Source organism: Moschus berezovskii, chromosome 19, assembly GCF_049115385.1.
Source record: "Moschus berezovskii isolate FMDL1 chromosome 19, NW_MosBer_1.0, whole genome shotgun sequence".
In the NCBI taxonomy this organism is placed as follows: Eukaryota; Metazoa; Chordata; class Mammalia; order Artiodactyla; family Moschidae; genus Moschus; species Moschus berezovskii.
The window spans coordinates 66673854-66696042 of NC_142478.1; the positions used below are offsets into that span (position 1 = coordinate 66673854).

Genomic DNA, 22189 nt, shown 5'->3' on the forward strand with positions numbered 1-22189 from the left:
CTCATGTCATCCTTGTCAGGGTGGGACTCACTTCTGCCTGGGGCAGGGAGGAAGGAACACACATTGAGCACCAGCTGTATACTAGGCCCTGCACAAGTACTTTGTATACATCATTTCACAAGTGTCCTGACGTGGGCATCAGAAGCTGCATTTATCAGATTAAGAGACTGAACACCCCAGGGATGGGGCAAGAGGACTCAGCCAGCGTGATCCTGCCAGGTCTGGGGGCACCTCGGGCTCTCATCTGACTCCATATCTCCCCCGAGTCATGCCCATTTGGGTGCCAGTGGACAGAGTGAGCCCAAAAGTTTGATAGAGACCGACTCTTGGGACTTCCCTGGTGGTCCAGTGGTTAAGATTCCAAGCTTCCACTGCAGGGGGCACCATTTGCATCACTGGTTGGGTAAGGTCTGCATGCCATTTGGTGTGGCCAAATAAAACTCTAAAAATAAAGTATATTTAAAAAAAAGACTCTTCACTCGTTGCTGCGTTTAGTTAAACCTCACTGAACTGTGATTCAAGTTCTCTATTATAGACAAGGAACTGAAGCTCACTTCTTCATAAAAAGCCTCCATTTCCTTTTCCATACCAGGGGGTTCCAGCCAGTACCCATTCTCACAGGTTGTGAGGCTTACATTAAATACTTGTAGAGAATTCCCAGGTGGTCCAGTGGTTAGCGCTCCCAGCGCTCACTGTCAAAGGCCTCTGTTCAGTTTCTGGTCAGGGAATTGAGATTCCACAAGCTGCACAGTGGGGCCACACAAAAATGAATGAATGAATAAATAAATATTTGTAAAGCAATTAGAAACTTAGGAAATAAGCTCTTAGTGTTAAATTGCACGAATATTTTGGTGTGTGATGTGTACGGTAACGTGACCAAGTGTTGGAGTCTGGCTCTGTTAGTTATCAGCTGAGTGACCTTGGGCAAATCGCTGCACCTCTCTGAGCCTCAGTTTCCTTGTCTGTACAACGGGGATACTAACAGTTCTTATTTCACTGAGAATCAATGAAACCACCCAGGCAAGCGCTTGGCCGCTAATTGTTCAGTGTTGACCCACTGATCATCGTCTACAGAAGCTTATAGGGAAACGGAGGACGATTCCATTTCCTGGATTTACTTGGTTGATCAATGGGTTCCTTCGGTTCAGCGTCGAGGCTTTGGGCGTCCCACCGCCGCTGCGCCTGCGCGCCGACCTCCTGCAGGTCCCGCGGGTCCCGGCAGGTGGCGCTGTGAGCAGTGAGCCGCTGCCCGGGAGCGGCGAGTGCCCCACGCCTGTCGCAACTTCTAGAACTCCAGCCGGTGCCCAAGGCGTGCCCCACTGACGTGTTCGGAGTGGCTTCCAAGGGCTACGTGAGGAGCCCTGTTTGAACACTGTTGGAATAGTCTGAAGCCTCTTAAGTGGGTGCTATGGGATTCTGACTGAATGTCAGCCGCGGGGTCAAAGGTATGTCCTCATACTTCTACTAGGATGAGGGCGACTGCTCCGCTCCTGTTGGGTCAAGGGTGTGTCTTATTACTTCCGCTGCTGCCGCCACTGCTCCTGTTAACGCTGCCGCCGCCGCGGTTACTGCTAGCAGTACCATCACTGTCATCAGCTCATAGTTTAGGGTTCAAGGTCAGGATCTAGAACTGTAGCCCATGTAATCCCGGGAAGTCCAGTTCACCGCTCGAAACCTCAGTTTCTGCATCTGTAAAATGGGAGAGGAACACCTCTCCCTTGCAGGATTATACAAGGTGATGTGTGTGAAGTGCCTGCCACGGAAAGATGTTAGGTAAATAGTATTTATTGATATTTTTATTTATTATGACGTTGTCGCCTGCCAGGGGTTCCTGAGGGGCAGCTGGCCCCCTAATGCAGTTAAACCCTAGCATGTTCACTTACTCCTTGTTTTGAAAGATAACGGCAGGGCACAGAGCGACACATCAACAGGAACACCCCAGAAAAAGGCAATCTGGCTGTGATTCCTTGCTCTGCCCTAATTGGCCGTGTGATCTGGGTCTCAGTTTCCCCCTCTATAAACTCAGGAGATTGGACAGTTCCAAGTGCCCTCCTAGCTCTGTCGATCTACAGTGGACTGTCACTGCAACAGTCCCTGGTTTGTATTCATAATTCCAGGGAAATCTTTCCATCCAGAAGTGGGCATATGGGTTTCTCCTTGTGACATCTAATGGGACCGCATGTGCGGAGTACTTTGCGCAGCGCCTGGCACCTAGAAGGTGCTTGATAAAGGGCAGTTATGATGATGAACACTTAATCAGCTCTCCGCCTAGCCCCGAGAGGTGTCTGGAAGGCGAGTCATTCAGCTCCTGTTTGCTGAGCACTTTTTGTATGTGTGCCCCAAGTTAGATAAGCCTGCACCCTCCAAGGGGCTCATGGTCCAAGGCAAGAGATTTAGATGGGGTGGGGGAGGACAGGGAAAGCCTTTCTGAGGAGGTGACGCTTGAGCTGAGATCTGAAGGGAGAGAAAGAGCAGACCATGAAAAGAAGCTGGCTATAGCTGGTCTTTTCACTGGGAAAAACCCTGATGCTGGGAAAGACTGAGGGCAGGAGGAGAAGGGGGTGACAGAGGGTGAGATGGTTGGATGGCATCACCGACTTAATGGCCATGACTTTTGAGCAAACCCCGGAGATGGTGAGAGACAGGGAAGCCTGGCATGCTGCAGTCCATGGGGTCGCAAAGAGTTTGACACGACTTAGCGACTGAACAACAGCAGCTGGTGCAAAGGCCCTGAGGCAGAAAAGAGAGCACTGTGTTCTTATAACAGAGAGAGAGACCAAAGTGTCTGGAGCCTGATAATCGAGGCCAGTGAGGGGGGAAACCTAGCAATGCCGAGGTCAGTGTGACTTTGGTTTTTGTTTCAGAACAAAGGAAATCATAAGCCTCTGTGAGTAGAGGGTGACAAAGCCAGTTCTCACCTTAAAAAGCTGTTAGCCAGGATCCTTCCCTCGTCCCACCCTCTGCCTCTTCCTGGTTTGGAAGGTTGAGCCTTCATCACCTATGTGCCAGGGGTCCAGGTCCCAGACCTCTGCGAAAGTCCTGGGCCTCACAGGAAAGTGTTCAGGCCCCTTCACAATTTCAGTCACCACTCCAAGGGCCTCCCAGGATCCCCCATGGCCCACCCAAGGACCCCATATGGGAAGGTTGGAATTATTCAGATCCGCTGGCACCAAGGTCCCCTGCCCCGCCCCCTCTAGGCCCCAGCTCCAGATGAAGCTAACTTTGAAATGCCCATGGTCAGCTGTGGCCGGGCGACCGCACCCACAGGCCACCAGGCCTGCTGCCCAGCAGACTGGAATCAGCCAGAGGCTGAGAGCGGAGAGTGGCTGTGTCCATGGCAACGGGTGTTGAGGGGAAGGGCTTCTTCGCCACCTGGCCTCAGGTTTCTGCCCCAGGGAGAATTCCAGAAGAGCCCCATTGACGGTCCCTGGCAGGGCGAGGCCTCTGGTCCTTGGGACAAAGCCAGCTCTTTGTAGGCCTAGACAGACAAGCCAGCTGATTGTCCCCAGTCTCTGGGTATCCTGTCTCCGCGGCTTCCGGGTGAAATGTGGGGGATGATTCATAGGGGGCCTTCTCCCCTCTGGGACCGGCTCCCAGAGGAAGACCATCAGACCCCACATCCTCCCGGCTGTGACCTGGGGAGGTTCCCTCACCTCTCTGAGTGCCTTCCTCTCTTGTAGCTGAAGGGGGCTCAGTGAGGATCAAGCCTTATGAAACGGCCGGCACACAGCAGGTGCTGCATAAACTCACCCTTCTTTCTCCTTATCACTTGAACCCATCTGTCCCTGGCACTCAGAGAAAGAGCTAAAAAGCCAATCAGAATTGCTCATCCCCACAACTCCATGCTCCACAGTCTCACCTCGGTGTACGCAAGCAGGGCTTCCCACGTCAGAGGTGAGGGGACGGAGGTCCAGCGGGCAGTGTGGCTGCTAGAGGGACTTGAGAGTGGGTGTTTGAATTCAGACAGTCCTGTTTCAAATCCTGACTGCATCACCAGCAGGTGCCTCTGGCAGAGGGCTTTTCACTGTGTTGAGCCTCAGTTTGTCCATCTGCAAAAAGGGCTGGAAAAGACCCACGCCTCTGATGGTTGTAGGGAGGAGGGGATGAAATGGCCCAGGTCTGCAGGTGGTGGTTTTTGGCTGCACCCCTGAATCTGAGAACCACTTCAAGCCCCCAGGAACCTAAACACCAACTCTTGGCCTATACTGAGTTCTGGAGCCGTGAGAACACAAGCTGAGCTAAAGAGGTGCCTAAGGGGAGAGAAGGAGGGGAGAGGCAGAGACAGAGCCACATGGGGTGTGGGGAGGGAAAGGAAAAATGTTTCTGCCTCGGGGTGTCGGAGGGAGCCACTCTCTGCCAGGGAGGCATGTTGTCTGCTGGACTCAGTAGTTCTCATCTGTAAAATGGAGACACTGATGCCAGCCTCACCAGATTACTGGGAAGGAAGATACATAAGGGGGAGTGCCGGGTAACCATGGGAGCGCTCTGAGGGGGATGCTAGTCTTGGTGAGGACCCCATGGTGCCCCCCCAGGACTATCTACTGAGCGTTGCTCTGTCCCGGCATTGCCTGGCCCTCACGAGCATCATCACGTTTAACCTTCCCAGCCGTGTGAGGTAGGTTACTGTCCCCACGGTATAGATGAAGGAGTGAAGCTCAGAGAAGCAGGGGTACCTGCCCGTGGTTACACAGCTTCAAAATACAGTACAGCCCCACCCAGATCCTCCGGATCTTTTGACTTCAGAGAGCACGTTCTTTTTTTTTTTTTAATCTCTTGTAACAGCTGTATTCTAAAGGAGATCAATCCTGGGTGTTCATTGGAAGGACTGATGCTAAAGCTGAAACTCCAATAGTTTGGCCACCTCATGCGACGAGTTGACTCACTGGAAAAGAGTCTGATGCTGGGAGGGATTGGGGGTGGGAGGAGACGGGGACGACAGAGAGTGAGATGGCTGGATGGCATCACCAACTCGATGGACATGAGTTTGAGTGAACTCCGGGAGTTGGTGATGGACAGGGAGGCCTGGTGTGCTGTGATTCATGGGGTCGCAAAGAGTTGGACATGACTGAGCGACTGAACTGAACTGAACAGCTGTATTGAAACACAGTTTGCAAACTATGCAGTGTATTATTCAGTGGTTTTTATATATTCACAGATAGATGCAATTCTTACCACAGCAATTTTAGTACATTCTCATCATCCTAAAAAAAAAAAACAACAACCCATACCCTTTAACCATTACCCCTCCAAGCCTCTCCAGCCCTTTGCAAACACTAGTCTAAGTTCTGTCTCAGTGGATTTGCCTCTCCTGGACATTTCGTGTAGAGGGAATCATAGGATACATGGCCTTTGATGTCTGACTTTTTAAACTCAGCATAATGTTTTCAGGGTGTTTTTTTTCACTCAGCATAATGTTCATCCACATTGTAGCATATATCTTTGTTCTTTTCTCTTTTTTTGCCTCACTGTATGGCATGTGTGCATGCGTGCTCAATCACTTTGTGTCCAACTCTTTGCAACCCTGTGGACTGTAGCTTACCAGGGATTCTCCAGGCAAGAATACTGGAGTGGGCTGCCAAGCCCTCCTCCAGGAGATCTCCTTGACCCAGGGATGGAACCTGTGACTCCTGCGTCTCCTGCATTGCAGGCAGGTTCTTTACCCACTGAGCCACTTGGGAAGCCCGCTGTGTGGCATGCTGTTGCTGCTGCTGCTAAGTCACTTCAGTCGTGTCCGACTCTGTGTGACCCCATAGACGGAAGCCCACCAGGCTCCCCCTTCCCTGGGATTCTCCAGGCAAGAACAGTGGAGTGGGTTGCCATTTCCTTTTCCAATGTGTGAAAGTGAAAAGTGAAAGTAAAGTCGCTCAGTCGTGTCCGACCCTTAGCGACCCCACGGACTGCAGCCTACCAGGCTCCTCCATCCATGGGATTTTCTAGGCAAGAGTACTGGAGTGGCTTGCCATTGTGGCATGCAGGATGCTAATTCCCTGACCCGGGATTGAACCCAGACTCCCTGCTGTGGAAGCTTGGAGTCCTAACCACTGGACCACCAGGCAATGACTTCATTCTTTTTATTGTTGCATAATATTCAACAGTATAGATGTACCACATTTCATTTATCTGCTCATCATTTGATTGTTTCAGTTTTGGCTAGTATGAGTGATGTGTGAACATTTGTATACAAGTTTTTTGTGTTCATCTGTTTTCATTTCTTTTGGCTGTCTCCCACAGAGTGGAATTGCTGGGTCATATATGGGTAACTCTATATTTAACTTTTTGAGGAACTGCCAGATTTTTCCACAGTGATTGCACCATTTTGTATTCCCACCAGCCATGTATGAGGGTCCCAGCTTCTCTACTTCTTTGCTAAAATATGTTATGATCTGCCTTTTTGAGACTGTATTCTCATTGACTCTGCTGTACTACAGAGTCTGCCAGGTTTGGGTTCAAATGCAACCAGCTGTAGTCTGTCAGGCACATGGGCTCTCTGTGTCCTTTCATAGGAAATGACATAAGAATCTCAATTTTACAACCAACAAGAACCTACTGTACAGCGCAGGGAACTCTGCTCAATGTTATGTGGCAGCCTGGATGCAAGGGGAATTCGGGGGAGACTGGATACATGTATGTGTATGTCTGAGTCCCTTCACTGTCCACCTGAAACTATCACAACATTGTCAGTCAGCTATACCCCAATACAAAATAAAAAGTTAAAGAAAAGAAGAATCCCTCCTTGCTGGCTGTCAGGAGGTGAACTGCAGAATCAGGGCTATGCTAACTGTACAGTGAAGTACACATGTCTGTCTTGTTTTTATAATCCAGGGCAGGTGCAGTCAGTATAAATTTCCTGAGATGCAACCCACCCGGCACTGATTCTGGCATACAGCAGGCACTTGCTAAGTGCAGACCCTTGGTGCTTCCCAGGAACCTCCCTTAGTGGAAGTGGCTGAGCCCCCTGCCCGCCCGGGAACTCTGAGAGCCGTGTGGGACACGGCACTGGGCCACCCTGCAGTGTCTACAGGACTCTCCATCTGCTTTAATGGCTTTGAAATCTTTTCCTTCCCTAGGAGGAAAAGTTCTTTCTGTCGAGAATCTCTCATCCAGCGACAAAAACAGTGACCGCCACTGCCATCATATCCTAGCAGTGGCTCTTGTTCATATTTAGTCAAACCAGTGAGCATTTGCTGGGTGCCCTGAGCACCCTACTTTCTCTTCCTACTCCCTTTTTCCCTGCAAGGCAAGCCCTAAGGCTTTCAATCAGCCAGTACTTTCCCCCCAATTTTTCTTTTATTGTGGTAAAACACACATAATGGAATTTGCTTTCGTAAGCCATTTGTACGTACAGTTCGGTGACGTGAAGATCATTCATACTGTTGTACCAGCATCACTGTTGCAGGAAGGCGGGACCCCTTCCAGGGCCCGAGGGTGGGCTCTCGTCTAGCACTCAGAAGTGAATTGTCCGAGGAGACACACGTGCTGATGAAGCAAGAGACGTTATTGTGGAGGGGGGCCCGGGCGGAGAGCAGCAGGGTAAGGGAACCCGGGAGGACTGCTCTGCCCTGCGGCTCGCAGTCTCGGGCTTTATGGTGTTGGGGTTAGCTTCCAGGTTGTCTTTGGCCAATCATTGTGACGCAGGGCCCTTCCTGGTGGTGCATGCAGAGCTTAGCTAGGATGGATTCCAGTGAGAAGGATTCTGGGAGGTCGGCAGGACAGATGGGCTGGAGTCTCCGCTCTCCTTTTGACCTTTCCTGAATTCTTCTGGTTGGTGGTGGCTTGTCAGTTCCGTGTTCCTTACCAGGACCTCCTGTTGTAAGGTAACTCACGCAGGTGGTTACCTCAGCGCCTAGCAGTTTCAGCCAGTGGTTCCCCTAACATCACCACCATCCATCTCCGGAACGCATGTCTTCTTGCAAAACTGAAAGTCTGTACCCATTAAACTCCCACCCCCTCCAGCTCAACCATCCAGTATTTTAAAATCACCTACTAAGTGCCAGGGGCTGGTCCAGCAAACAAGGCAGACACAGTCCTTGCTCGTGGGAACTGACACCCATTGTTCAGATGAGAACACCAAGGCACTGAGAGGGACAGGCTCTTGCTCACGGCCCCCACCTCCTCAGTGGCAAAGCAGAGTTCAAACTCACAGTGGGCACAGGGGCCAAGATCCAGCCTCCTGGCCCAAGATGAGTCACTTGCTTGTATGGGGCCTCAGTGGGCCAGTCTGTGAAATGGGGGTCAGGAGAGAGTAGGGTTAGCCATACTGAAGCTGAGGGCTCCTGCCTCTTCCCCCTCACTCCGGAGAAGAGCGAACATCATCCCTGACCCTGTCTCCTCCAGTCCCCTCCAGCACCCTCCTGAGCCCGCCAGGCTCCTCTGTCCATGGAATTCTCCAGGCAAGAACACTGGAGTGGGTACACATGCCCTTCTCCAGGGGATCTTCCTGGCCCAGGCATTGAACCCAGGTCTCCTGCATTGCAGGCAGATTCTTTACCATCTGAGCCACCAGGGAAGCCCCCAGCATCCTCCAGCACCCTCCTACTGAATTATCCTTGGTTTTTGTTTTTGTTTTTATTTGGCTGTGCCAGGTCTCAGCTGTGGCATGTGGGATCTAGTTCCCCGACCAGGGATTGAACCCGGCTCCCCTGCTTTGGGAACGCAGAGGCTTAGCTCCCGGACCACTAGGGAAGCCCCTTTTCCTTTCTTTAAAGAAGAGGCTTTCTCCAGAAATGGGCTCCAGACTAGATATGCCCAGGACTCGTCTGAGTCCCACCCTGACCCACCCCCAGCCCGGACGGCCCGGACGGCCCCAAACAGAAGGGCTTTTCCTCCTCGGGGGGTATAAGGGGCCGTCTGTTTGCATTAGTCACTGCCAGGTAACTGCCTGTCTGCTCTGTTTAAGGTCCTGGAAACCCAGAGAAGAAACGCCTACGGTTCCTTCCAAGCCCCCGTCTCCCATCTGTAAAACGGGCACAGCAGTCCCCGCCTCACAACCTGCAGAAGGTTTACTTGACACCCTCCACCCCCACCCCCACCTCTTGCTCAGTGAGTTCATTATTAAGGTTTCTTTTTTTTTTCCAAAAATAATTTTTTTTTCTAAATTTAATAAATGGTACAAAGCACAATGCCATAAACATTAACAGTTAAACTATCACCAAATGAAAAAAATACTATAGAATACACAGTTGCAAAAAGCTACATTAAGTTATTTTACAACTGCAAAAAAAAAAAAAAAGCTACATTAAGTTATTTTACCCAATGCCTTTGGTAATTGTTACAGACTGGCAGTTTACATTTTATTTTTTGTTTGTTTTGGCTGCGAGGCATGCAGGATTTTAGTTCCCTGACCAGGGCCTTCCCACGTGCCACTAGTGGTAAAGAACCCACCTGCCAATGCAGGAGACATGAGACTCGGGTTCAATCCTGGGTTGGGAAGATCCCTTGGAGGAGTAAATGGCAACCCACTGCAGTATTCTTGTCTGGAGAACTCCATGGACAGAGGAGCTGGTCAGGCTACAGTCCATGGGGTCTCAGAGTCACACCTGACTGAAGCACGAATGCTTGACCAGGGACCGAACCCATGCCCCTGCAGTGGAAGCACAGCGTCTTAACCACTGGACCGCCAGGGACGTCCTCGACCTGTGGTTTGAACACAGCACTTCCATTAAAGTTCTCTCTCCAGCAATTCTCAAATTCCACTTTCTGGCTGCTGAACCAGTGCACCCTGGCAGCTATTTCTGCCTGCAGGTTGTTGAGGAAGGACCCACCCCACCGTCTTCCCAATGTGGGCGTCAGCTGAGTTTAGAGAAAAGAATAACAATAAAAAGGGTTAAGGCTGTTCTTCGGCCTCTGCATGGACCTGGTGCCCTCAGCCTCCTCACTGTGATGCGAGGGGAAACTGAGGCACACAGTAGGGACTGGCTGCTCAGCTGGTGAGTCACAGAGCCAGGGCCTGGGCTCCGGGAGTCTGGCTGCAGGATTCGAGCCAGTCCTGGCAGAAGTGAGCTGCCTGTCCATGAGGGTATTCAAGTGTCTGGGGTAGAAGGTGGGACTGCGCGGTGGGGCTCACCTTCTCCATAAAAGAACACTGATCGGTGGCCTACTCAGGGCCAGGCTCTGTGCTCGGCGCTGGGCAAAGAGGTGAAGTTCAAAGGCGCTCGCCTTGGTTTAGTCCTGGACAGCACTGTCTGTAACACAGGTGCCTCCCCTGCTGGACGTCTGGAGCTACCCAAAGGCCGGGCCCTAGCGCACACCTGTCTCTGAATTGACAGCTGAATGAGCGGAATCGTGGAGGAATCGGCGACAAGCCCATTAACAGATGGGGAAGCAGTCCCGGGCTGACGAATTCAGGAGCCGATGGTCTCAGGATTCCAGCCAGAGGCCCCCCACGGCCCCCGCGAAGCGCCTGCCCTTGTACCTGGGGTGATGACGCCCGTTTTCCAGGTGAGGAGACTGAGGCCCCGCCTCTGCGCCCCCCGCCCTTCCCGGAGAGGCGCGGGTCCGGCCGCGGGGTAGGCTCGGCGCCCGCCCCCGGGGCGGGCGGCGTGGGCGGGGTGCAGCCCGGGGGCGGCGCGCGCGGTGGAACCTGAGCCCGGGAGGAGGGACGCGGCGGCTGCGGGCGGGCGCGGGGCGGGCTGCCGGGATTCAGGAAGCGCCGCGCTCCCGGCCGCCGGCGCCCGCCGAGCCCTCTCGTAGGTGAGTAGGGTCTGGGCCTTTGAGGGGGGAACCCCCGCGAGGGACGGCACAGCCAAGGACCTCGCGCGCCCCCGGGTACGTCTTGGAGGCTGCCCAGTGCCAGCCGGGGGCGCGGGATCCGGAAGGGGGTCGTCCCTTGGGCCGAGCACCACCTCTCTGGGCTTCCCTTTCCCTACCTGCGAAGTGGGCGCTAACCTCGGCTCCCGGTTCCCGGGAATGCAGGCCTGGGGGAGGGAGGTACCCGCTCCCCCGGAGATCCAAGCCCAGGAACCAAACACAGGAGGCCCTGCAGTCCACCTCGTGGCCACCTCCTTTTTGGGAGGCTTGGAAGAGGGAGTTGGGTGCCTGGGGATTTGCCTTCAACCTCCGGGAGGGGTTGGGAGTCTGCAGCTTCCAAAGATCACTTCTTCCTCACGGAGCCCCAGAGAGAGGGCTCTTCGCCCAGGAGGCAGGAAGATCTCTTAATCTCCCCTCCAGCTCTTCGAGGACACCCTGGGAGGTCTCTGAGAACTGGGAGAGACCGCCTACCCTCCCACATGCCTGGCGGTTTCCAACCATGGACACCCCTGCCTGGCCCAGCACCAGACGGTTTCCTCCATCCGTTCTCCCCATTTTGCAGATGAGGAAACTGAGGCCCAGGTCAGGGATGTAGCCAAGTGGAATTTAAAGCCAGGGCTGTCCAGCTCCAACGTCCTGTCTGCACGGAGCCCAGGGGCTGTCGTGGAAGTTGCCAAGGAGGGGGTGGATTTATGGCTGCCGAGTGTAGAACCAAGGACTTCTGCTGGGGGGTAGAGGTGGGACGTGATCTCGGACACTGAGACCCTCTGGATGGTTTGAGCTTTGCCCCTTTATCATAGCGGCAAGGATGGGGTCACTGGGTGAGGAGGTGGCCTCTTAAGAGAGGTCAGGTACAAGGGTCAAGCCCGGATCGTCTGTGAGGTTAAAAGTGGGGCCTGTGTGGGTCTGAACCCTCACTTTGCCACCTACTACTGTGTGATCTTGGGCTACTTCTTTAGCTGTCTGAAATGGGGGTGGGTTGAGGGTGCCCCTGGGCTGAAGCGAGGACAGCTGACCTGTGAGGGGCCCCACACTGCCTGGAGCCCCAGCCTAAGGATATGATGTTTGCGCTGGTGGTTGTTGCCCCCAACATCTTCTTAACGGAGGGGGTGAAATGTGAAGTGTGAAAGTCATTCAATTGCATCTGACTCTTTGGGACCCTATAGACTGTAGCTCGCCAGCCTCTGTCCATGGAATTCTCCAGGCTGGAATGCTGGAGTGGGTGGCCATCCCCTTTGTCAAGGGATCTTCCCAACCCAGGGATCGAACCCAGGTCTCCCGAATCACAGGCGAATTCTTTACCAGTTGAGCCACCAGGGAAGCCCAATGGAGGGGGTGAGAAAAGGTAATTGGCCATTTCCACATTTGTCTAGATCATTCTGTTTCAACAGTGGTGGGAGCCAGAAAGGCCGGGGACCCCTTTCCCCACTTTTATTGGTAAACCAGAGCGGGGAGGGGCTCCTAAGACAAACGACAAATGACAGTCCTGGGCCGGTCAGGTTCACACTTGTATTAATAGAAGCAGGGTGGGGTCATTTCCAAGTGGAGTTTCCCCGGGTTTAGAGAATGGGCGCCTGAGGAAGGAGTGTGTGAGGGACGAGCGAAGACGCCTCGAGTCCCCAAGCGAAATCCAGACCAGACGCCTTCTATCCCCGCGGGGACTGGGGACTCCCCTCCCACCTCATCAGCTGTGCAGGTGTGAGCTGGGCCTCAGCCATTTCCTCCTCTGCCCATCAAAACCCTCTTGCAAAGCCGCCCTGGACCAGCCCTCGACTGGGCTCTGACGCATTGGACCCTCGCCTAGCCCCAGCCCGGGTGGGGGGGGGTGTGAACTGGGTGGCCCAAGAGAGCCAGTGGGATGGGAGGGAGGGCTGCCTCCTCCCCGAAGCTGCCTCCCTGACCCTGGCATTGCCTGCAGGCAGCACCCACACCAGCCCTGAGAGCACCCAGCCAGGGAACGTGTGTGCCCCGGATGGCTGGGGCTCAGGGGAGCATGCTGTGGGTGGGATTGTGACGATTGGGTACCTAGAAGGGCTTGATCAAGACAGCCTTGGAGGCTCACCTGGAGGAGTAAATGCAGACGCTGGGGGAAAGCGTATTCAAGTAAAGACCTGACTTCTACTTGTCACCAGGTGGTGAAACTAGCAGAGCTGAGACGTTGTCCCATTTGTCTGGAGTGTGACATAAACAGGAAGGACAAGGGATCAGACAGGCAGAGGGCTGGGTCAAACCCAGAAGCCCTGCAAGTCCAGCCTGGGAGGGCCACGCGGATGTGTGGTCTGGAAAGGCCCGTGGAGTCGGGGCTGGGTGGGGAGTCTGGTCTCCAGGCGGGGACGTCATCCAGTCAGAGGTGTGAAGCCCCAGGTAGGGGCTGGCACCCCCGGTAGGCAGCTTGAAGAACTGGGAGGGAAAGCACTATGCAAGACTTGATCTCAGGGCACCCGGCACGTGGTGCGCAATAAACCCCAGTTGCACGGTTGAGTGCCCGAACACAGCGTTTTGAGAGGGCCAGAGTCCTTCATGTGTCCCTGGAGGAGGCCACGTGGAGAGTGGGCAGCTCTACACCTCCCAGGCCCTCAACCTGCTGTGTGCCTCAGTTTCCCCATTTGATTCTAGGAGAAACACGCCAGGCCCCTCCCCAGTTCACGGGGGAACCCAAGGACCAGCTCCTCCTGACTCACGCAGGATCTGGGGAGCCAAGGGAACATTTCCTGCCAGCAGGCCCTCTGGAATGCTCCATGTTGCCAGGTTGGGGTGGAATTCACCTGTTAAAGATTAATTCAGACCTCTCAAGATGCCTGTGGTCCTGGGACCCACAGCTGCCGCTCTGAACTCTGGGTGCAAAGTTCTGTCTGGCTTCAGCCAAGCGTAGGCTGTGTTAGCGATCATTATGATGATAGCGAGCATTTACTGAGCACTTACTGTGTGCCAGACACTGAGCCCAAGACTCAGTACATTTGGATGAGAAGCTGGGATGGTACCCATTTTTGAGAGGGAGGAATTGAGGTCAGGATGGTGAAGTTGCTGTCCCAGCTGAGAAGGGCCAGAAGTAAGATCTGAACTCCATTTATCTGACTGTAAATCCGTGCCTGGGAATTTCCGTGGTGGTCTAGTGGCTGAGACTCCACACTCCCAATGCAGGGAGCCCAGGTTCGATTCTGGTCAGGGAACTAAATCCCGCGTGCTGCCACTAGACACAGTGCAGCCAAATCAATAAAAGTAGATGCATATAAAATCCACACCCCTTAACCTCCAAGGTGGCCTGTCCCCATTTGTCTAGCTCTGGGGTCGTGGGAAGATAGTCTGCAGTTTAGAGGTAAGAACCTGAATTGTTTAGACAGGCCCGGACTTAACTCCTATGCCTGCTGCCCTCTCCCCAGGGGAGCTCAGGCCTGTCACTGCATCTTTGAGTTTCAGTTTCCTCATCTGTCAAATGGGGTTGTCAGTCCCCTCTCTGCACGGGCAGTCCAAAGCACACAGAGGGGGTTCCGAGCACCGTCGGTGTCCTCATCCTGTCCCCCAGCCTGTTCCAGGGTGAGTTTTCCCCCAGCTCATCCCTCCGAGAGCCCCTTGTGCCAGGAAGGTGGGAGGAAGGAAGCAGGGGCAAAGCTGGACTTGCACTTGGACAAGAGATGCTGCCTTTGCAGCTCGGAAATACTTACAGGCCTTGACTGAGCGCCAGGAGCTGTCAAAGTTTCCTACTTTCGTGATTTAGTGCTTACATACAGGGCTGGAACCTGGCTACCTGGTTCACACCCCAAGTCTCAAGAAGTTCCCTCACTCCTGGGGCCTCAGTTTCCTCACCTGTAAATTGGGATGGTGACTGTGCAGGCCTTGTTGGGGTGGTCGTGGACAGTCTCCAGAGCAGCAGACTGTTCAGTGTGTAACCAGTGTCTATTGTCTGACGGCCTATTGCCTTGATAGGGTCACAGCATCACCCCCACTGGGGTTAGGCAGGGCAGGAATGCTGGGTCCCATTTTACAGCAGAGGAAACCGAGGCTCAGAGAGAGGAGTAATTTGCCAATGGATGCCCTGCTGGCTTATGGAAGAGCTGGACCTGAAAGGCAGGTCCCAGTGACCCAGTGGCTGGCTCAGCTTCCTTCCCAGAAAGCCACTGGGACTGTCCGCTCTTGGAGTCTGACCCACTTCCATTCACATCCCAGCTCGGCCACTCGCTGCTGTGTGACATCAGGAAGTGGCTTAACCTCTCTGTTCCTGGGGCTGCCACCCCCGGGGTTTGCAGGAGGTCACAGCAAACCAGTTGAGGGGGATTTGGATCCTTCTGGCTGCCCACTCCTGCCCTGGCCTGAGCTCCCCCTGCCTCAGGTGTCCTGGGGTTCCCTTGAGCTGTCACCCTGGCCGAGCAGGAATGAGGAAGGGAGGCCAGGCCCTCGCTTTCACTGTGACTCCGATTTCCTTCCCACCCCTGGGCCCCATCCTGGTCATCGGCTTGCCCCTTCTGGCCTTCCGGCTGTGTGGCCTCAGGCCGGTCAGGCCATCTCTCTGAGCCAGTTTCCTCACCAATGACAGTCACAGACGGCACACCAGGGGCATCGAGGCCTCCCAGGTCTGCTCCAGATGAGATCAGCGGGCGGGAAAGGCTCGGGAAGGAGGCGGTGGCGTGGGGGCAGACAGGAGGGCCATTGACCGAATGGGAGTACGCTTATTTTTCTTTGGGTGGTGAGTAACGGCCATCCCTCCTGCCCCCGCCCTGCCCACCCGCGGCACAAAGAGCTCCTCAGTCTCACCGGATGCCAGTTTTCCCCGAGGGTGGAGTGGCCTGGCTTCCACCCGACTGACCAGGAAGGCTGACCACCTTCTGGGACAGTTTGTCAAGGGTGTGTATGGAGTGGGCACTTCCAGTGCATGTCCCCGATGGGCGCCCCCAGGTTTGGGGAGACCCCGGCGGCCAAGGGGCCCACAGATCTTGGACAGGGACCAGCTGGCCTGGTTCACTCCTGTCCCTGTGCCCCTTGGCAGAGAGGAGGGACTCAGGAATACCAGTGGACGGGGCAGACGGATGAAGCAAGGAAGGACTGAGTGACTCAACAGACAGATCAGCCATGTGGGGGCATCAGGAAAGCCCACCTGCTCAGATTCAAGCAGGGACTCGGGCAAGAGTCCTGGCCTGCCTGAGCCTCAGTCTCCTCATCTGCAGAATGGACACATGGTAGCTGTTGCCGTCACAGGAGGATGTTGAACGTCGTAGGTCAGAGAGCCCAGCGCGCAGCAGCTGATTAGTACATTATCTGTTCAAGGATGGGAAGGAGGGGTTGTCCAGCTGGTTAGTCGGGCAGAGGTGCAGCTGGGGAGATCCGTCTGTCCTGTGGAGCAGGACCGCGATTCCTTTCATTTGCATCTCTGCGTTCATCCATTCGGCCATTCATTCAGCAAGTATGTCTTGGGCAGCCGCGACGTGCCAGGCCCTGTTCTAGGCCCTGGGAACTCAGGGGTGACTGCAACAGAAGAGGCCCCCGCCTCCAGGAGCTGGCGTCCAAGTTCCCATCATCCGGGACAGCGTTTTATGAGCCTCCCTCTTGACACCCACAGTCCCAGGCAACCCAGCGGTGGGTGCTGTGACTAGCTCCCTCTTAGAAGTGAGGGGACTTCCCTTCTGGTCCAGTGGCTAAGACTCTGCCCTTCCAATCCTGGGGCGTCATGGATTCAATCCCTGGTTGGGGAACTAAGATTCCCACATGCTGTGCTGTGCAGCCAAAAAAAAAAAAGATTAGAAATAAGGAAACTGATGCTCAGAGAGGTGACATAATCTGCCTGGGGTCACACAGCTACTAAGCGGCAAAGGCACAGTGGAAACTACAAGTCTGTTCTGGCCTACCCCATGACTTCCAAGGGGCGTGGCGTTTAGAAAGGTGACCCCAAGGAGAGGGCTTCGTACACTCTAAAGGCATGAACTCAGATGGGCTTAAGAGCAGGTGGTTGGAATTCCAACCACATTCCCTTCCTGTTGAGTTGTGACCTCAGCTGGGTCTCCTGGTCTCTCTGAGCCTCAGTTTGCTCATCTGTGAAATGGGGGGAGAGGTCAGTGCAAGCATGCTCAGCACACGATGGGTGTTGGATAAGTGTCCCTGGCTCCTGCCTGGCCCATTCATTCCATGGGTGTCTGCTCTCTTCTCTGACTTTTGCCCGTGGGTGTGAGATGGAAGGGTGGGTGTCGGTCTGCATGGGTGGGTGTCCTGCCTCCTTGGGGCCTCAGTCTCCCAGCTGGGTAATGGGGCAGTGATGCAGGAGAGATGGAGACGAGGAGGGGAGAAAAGGCTTTCAGAAGGCGAGGTCTCCGAGCAGAATCACGAGATTTGGCCTTGGACCTGGGATGTCTGGGTCCCAGCACGGCCTCCGCCCTGCCCTCTCAGGGCTTTGTCTCCCTAGCTGTTAATTGAAGGAATATTAACAGTGAAAAGGCAGCTGCCACTGTTAACACTTACCACGCACCAGGCACTGGCTTAAACTCGTGAATTATCAATTCAACCCATTACCTTCCATGATCATTCGGTCTTCATGGCAGCCTTTTGGTGTAAGAGCTCTCATTTTATTTTTTCATTCAAAGCATGAATGTAGAGTCCAACCAGTAACTCTAAAGCAAATATGTGAGTTTATCCTTCCCACGTGGCAGTGATTATTTCCCCCATTTTACAGATGAGGAAACTGAGGCCCAGAGAGAAGTGACTTGCTCCCGGCCGCCCTGTCAGGAAGTGGCAGGTGGGGAAGAGAACATGGGCGGGGTGGTTTCTAAGGCTGCAGAATCCTCCCTGGGCCGGGGGTGGGGGGGTGTAGTCTCGGTGGCTGTGACTGTCCCCTGGTAGAGGGGCTGGGCTAGAGAGAAGAGGCTTCCAGCTTCCTGGGCCGGGTAGCATCGCGCTCTGAGCAGGGCTGAGTTAGAGGGATGGGAGGGCGAGGCCTCGGGAGAAGGGACCGGAGCCTCCTGGGGCAGGGCCTTCATGGCCTCGAGCCCGCACTGCGCATCAGTCCCCGTGCTGTCCCCTCTGTGAGCGTCTAGGCTCACGACGTCTCCTTGTCACAACAAGGAGACAGGCTGGGGAGGGGACGTGACTTTCCCGAGGCCATCAAGCTGCAGAGGGCTACTGATGTAACTCACACGCAACTCACCCTTCCAGTGGTGCAACTTGGTGGTTTTGTAGAATGTTCAGGGTTATAGAGACATCACCCCTGTCCAACCCCAGTACATTTTCACCACCCCCAAAGTGAACCCCATCCCCGTTAGCAGTCACTGTCCCCCCTCCACTCCCCCCAGCTCCTGGCAGCCACCCCTGTGCTTCTTTTCTATGGACGTGCCTGTTCTGGACATTTCATGTACGTGGGATCCTATCATAGATCACCTTCTGTCTTGCTCGGAGCGTGCTCTTAACCTATTCAGCCGCACCGCCTACCGGCTTCCCACCCTGGAGCCGGGGACCTTGGAAGCCAATGGGCGGCCTTGAGAGTTCGGAGGTATCCTTGTGTGTCCTGTGGGAATCCCTCCGGCCAAGGACTTGCAGGATGACCAAGTGAGGTCGTGGTCACATCAGCCTTGCCCTCTGTGGGGCCTGGTGAGTCACCCCAGCCCTGCCCCTCCTGGGTGGGGGGGACCTGACGGGACACTGGGGCTCTGTCCACCCTGGACAAGCAACCACTGTGCAGCAGACAGGAAGCAGGCAGGGCCGAGACCTGCTGCGTAAATACGGGCTGGCTGGGGAAGGTGCCCGGCGTGGCGTGATGCCCCCTGCTGCTGCCGCCCACTGGGCCTGGGGGAGCCTCGGGCAGCCTGGCCAGGGAGCCAAGCTCCCAGTGGCGGCTGCTCTGAGGTGGTTGCCAGCATCCCAGGCTCTGGGCCCAACTGCTTGGCCCTCCCTGGCTGTCACACCTTCCTTGATCCTCAGTTTGTCTGTTTATCCATCTTCTGATAAAGATACGACAGTGACACTGATGATGCCGACAACAGCCATCTTCTACTGGGTGTGTACTCCTTGCCTTCCCTGGTAGTTCAGCTGGGAAAGAATCCACCTGTCCTGGGTCGGGAAGATCCCCTGGAGAAAGGATAGGCTACCCACTCCTGTATTCCTGGGCTTCCCTGGTGGCTCAGACGGTTCAAGAATCTGCCTGTAATGTGGGAGACCTGGGTTTGATCCCTGGGTGGGGAAGATCCCCTGGAGGAGGACGTGGCAACCCACTCCGGTATTCTTGCCTGGAGAATCCCCGCGGACAGAGGAGCCTGGTGGGCTGCAGTCCGTGGGGTCGCCGAGAGTCGGACACGACTGAGCACAGCACAGCGCTCCCTGCCTAGTGCTGAGCTTAGTGCTTTACACGCCATCTTCTCTGACCCTCTCAGCCACCCCAGGGCAGGTGCTGCGACATCACCATTTACAGGTGAGAAAACAGAGGCACAGGAAGGCCGGGGGGCTCGCCCAGGGCCACACAGCCGGTGAGTGAGCAGTCTGCCTCTGGGGCCCATGGTTCCCACCGCCCACCCTGAAGCGCTCTCCCTCCACCGCCATCACCCATCCTTTTCTTCTCAGTTCCCCTGGTCCTGGTGAAGTATTCACTGAGGGGACTTCCCTGGTGATCCAGTGATCAGGGCTGCACGCTTGCAGTGTGCGGGCGTGGGTTTGATCCCTGGTTAGGGAACTAAGATCCCACATGCCCCACGGCGTGGCTCAAATAAAAAACTAATAAAGTATACACTGACGGCGCAGGTCCTGGGGCCGTGTGGGTCCTAGACCTGCTTCCACATCTAAGGAGCTGGGCAGCCCTGTAAGAGCGACTCTACCTCTCGGAGCCTCCGTTTCCTTACCTGGCAGGTGGGGGGTTGGATAGAGCTGGCGTTTTCCCTCTCAGGGCCAGCAGGCCTTGGGATCTGTCCTCCTAGGCCCTTCCCCAGCCACGCCATCCCTCTAGGACTGATCTAGAATGATAGGCTAGTCCAGGTTACTGCAGGAAGTGGGGGACCCCGCAGCGGGGCAGAGAGCCCCAGGATGCAGGGCGGAGTCTGTCTAGGAGCCCAGAACCCCCGCCTGACCTGCCTGCCTCCCCCACCTCCCAGTCCGCCCGCCCACTCACCCGTCTTTCCTCTCTTCGTCCCTGTCTTCTCCCGATGCCGCAGGCCGCCCCGTTCCTCGGGGCCCACTGCTGTTTCCCACCCCCACACCCCGGACCTTGCTGTCTCCTCTGCCCTTTTATCTGTCCCACGTGTCAAGCCCTCCTCCTCGCAGCCTCTTCCTGGGCCCTTCAGGATCAATCAGTGCTGCTTCCTCCTGCCGGTCTCCTTCCAGAACTTCAGCAGACCTTGCCTGACTGTTTAAGCAAGCAGATATTTACTGATGCCTTGGCATGACGCCAAATGCCGGGGAGACAGCCAACACAGAACAGTCCCTCCTTCATGGAGCTCACAGTCTAGAGGAGAAGAGAGAAATGAATGAAAGGATGATATAAGTAAAGGTCAAAGTTTAATCATGAGACGCGCCATAAAGGGAGGCCCAGTTTGCTCTAAGAGTGAACACAAGGTTTAGAGTGGGGTGGGGTGGGGAGGAAGGCCTCTCAGAGGAAGTGCTGGTTAAGGTGACACCCAGAGCAAGGGAGCTAGTGGAGGAAGACCAGCTCAGGCAAAGGCCCAGAGCGGGTCAGCCATCTGGTCCCCTCCTAGACTGAATTCCCCGAGTTTCCTCTCTTCTCTGCTTGCCCGGTGCCCCGCACACAGTTGGCACTCAGCAGATGCCTGTTGGCGTGCATCGGTCTCAGCTCCCTGGAATTCCTCCCCCTGGGGTGGAGCAGCCCCTGCACGCCTGAACTTGCCTCCAGATCTAAGCAGCTTTCCTCACTCACGTAATCAGGAGGACGGGATTTGACAAGGACGTGCCAGGGTTTCCATGAGATCAGGCAAAGCCCTGGGGTAACGGCGAGGGTGGGCCCCTTCTTCTGCCAGAAGAAGGATGCGAGGTATGGAGCCAGAGACCTCCAGCCCACCGCTGCTGAACCCAGGATTGTCAGGGAGCAGGCACCTGCTGTTCATGCGGTCTTGCGGTTTGCTGTTTGCTGAGGGCTTACTCTGTGCCAGGTGATTGACTCAATTCCTATAATCCTCGCGATGACCCAGTTAAGTCCCCCAGGGGCAGGTGAGGCCTGCGAGGCTCAGAGAGGCCAAGTGACTTGCTCAGGCTCACCTGGTTAATGAGCAGTAGGGTCTGTGCATCAACCCCGATCCGTCTGACGTCAGCATGCATGTTCTTTCCCAGACCCACCAGCTCCCACCAGGTGCCCCCTCCTCGGGCCAGGGAGCGTGGGTTTAACTGCCCTGACTGAGTCCCCAGGGCCATCAGAGCTGAATGCGTGACCTCCAGCCATGTTTCTGGAGAGCTTGGGGTCTGATCCGGGCAGAGAGGAAGACCTGGGGGACCCTGGCTCAGCCCTGAATCTCCTCGCCCTGCTCCTGTGAACTCACTGCTCCCAAGCCCTTCCTGTCTAACCAGCTCTCATCCCCAGACATGCCTCCGCATCTTGCTCTGTCTGGCTGTTTGCTCTGTTTTCTCAGGAGTTCTTTGTCTTGCTCACGTCTCTGTCCCCAAGACCTGGCACACGATAGATGCTCAGGAAACATATGTTGAGAAAATACATGGGTGAATGACTTCCAGTCCTGTTCTTTGGGCCCTGGGATTCAGACCCATCCATCCTGCCACAATTACTATCTGTGTGTGGACTGCTGCTGCTGTTGCTGCTAAGTCATGTCAGTCATGTCCAAGTCTGTGCGACCCCATAGACAGCAGCCCAGTAAATATTATGATGTGGGTGTGTGAGTTAGTGTCTCAGTTGTGTTCAACTCTTTGTGACCCCATGGACGGTAGCCCACCAAACTCCTCTGTCCATGGTATTTCCCAGGCAAGGATGCTGGAGTGGGTTGCCATTCTTTCTCCAAGGGATCTTCGCAACCCAGGGATTGAATCCAGGTCTCCATCTGAGACACCTGGGGAGCCTGTGTGTGTGTGTGTGTGTGTGTGTGTGTGTGTGTAGGGTTTGGATGCTTAAAAACGTTTGAAATCCGCCACGTTAAACGAATGCAGTGGTCACACAGCATGTGGGGACGTCCACACTCGACGTAAATGTCCTTCACTGAGCCCCCAATAGGCTCCTGGTGCCAGCTGGGCACTGCCCCCTTCTCAGGCATTCCCAGGGGCTCACAGCAGGCACACACGTGCATATGAGCACAGGGGGAAGCGAGCAGGAAACATACGTGATATTTACACGCAGAGGAGAGCCAGGAGGACTCTCAGCCTCCCTTCCCGCGGGCACCCCTCCTTCCCCCTAAGTCTGGCACGGATTTGGAATGTGTAATAACAGCCTACAGGGCAAATGAGAACAGGGAGTGAACGCGATCCCCAACCACAGAGAAAAGGGCAGTGTTTGGGGAGGGGATTGCCACAGAGCAGGCTGTGTGTG

At 55.1% G+C, this 22189-nt stretch overlaps 1 protein-coding gene across 6 annotated transcripts in view; it reads left to right on the forward strand.

The window, feature by feature from the left end:
* Nucleotides 1-1288: 1288 nt before the first annotated feature.
* The window catches only part of TRPV4 (transient receptor potential cation channel subfamily V member 4), a 52873-nt gene continuing 31972 nt past the window's right edge, over nucleotides 1289-22189 (forward strand). For 2 of the 6 annotated variants that reach the window (XM_088828266.1, XM_055404759.2), the window contains exon 1: nucleotides 10588-10689. The gene's annotated coding sequence lies outside the window, so the exon portion shown is untranslated. Of the gene's footprint in view, nucleotides 1446-10192; nucleotides 10438-10587; nucleotides 10690-18097; nucleotides 18313-18671; nucleotides 18719-19091; nucleotides 19130-22189 lie in introns of those variants that run through there. The other 4 variants (XM_055404764.2, XM_055404758.2, XM_055404762.2 and 1 more) reach the window with 4 other exon arrangements.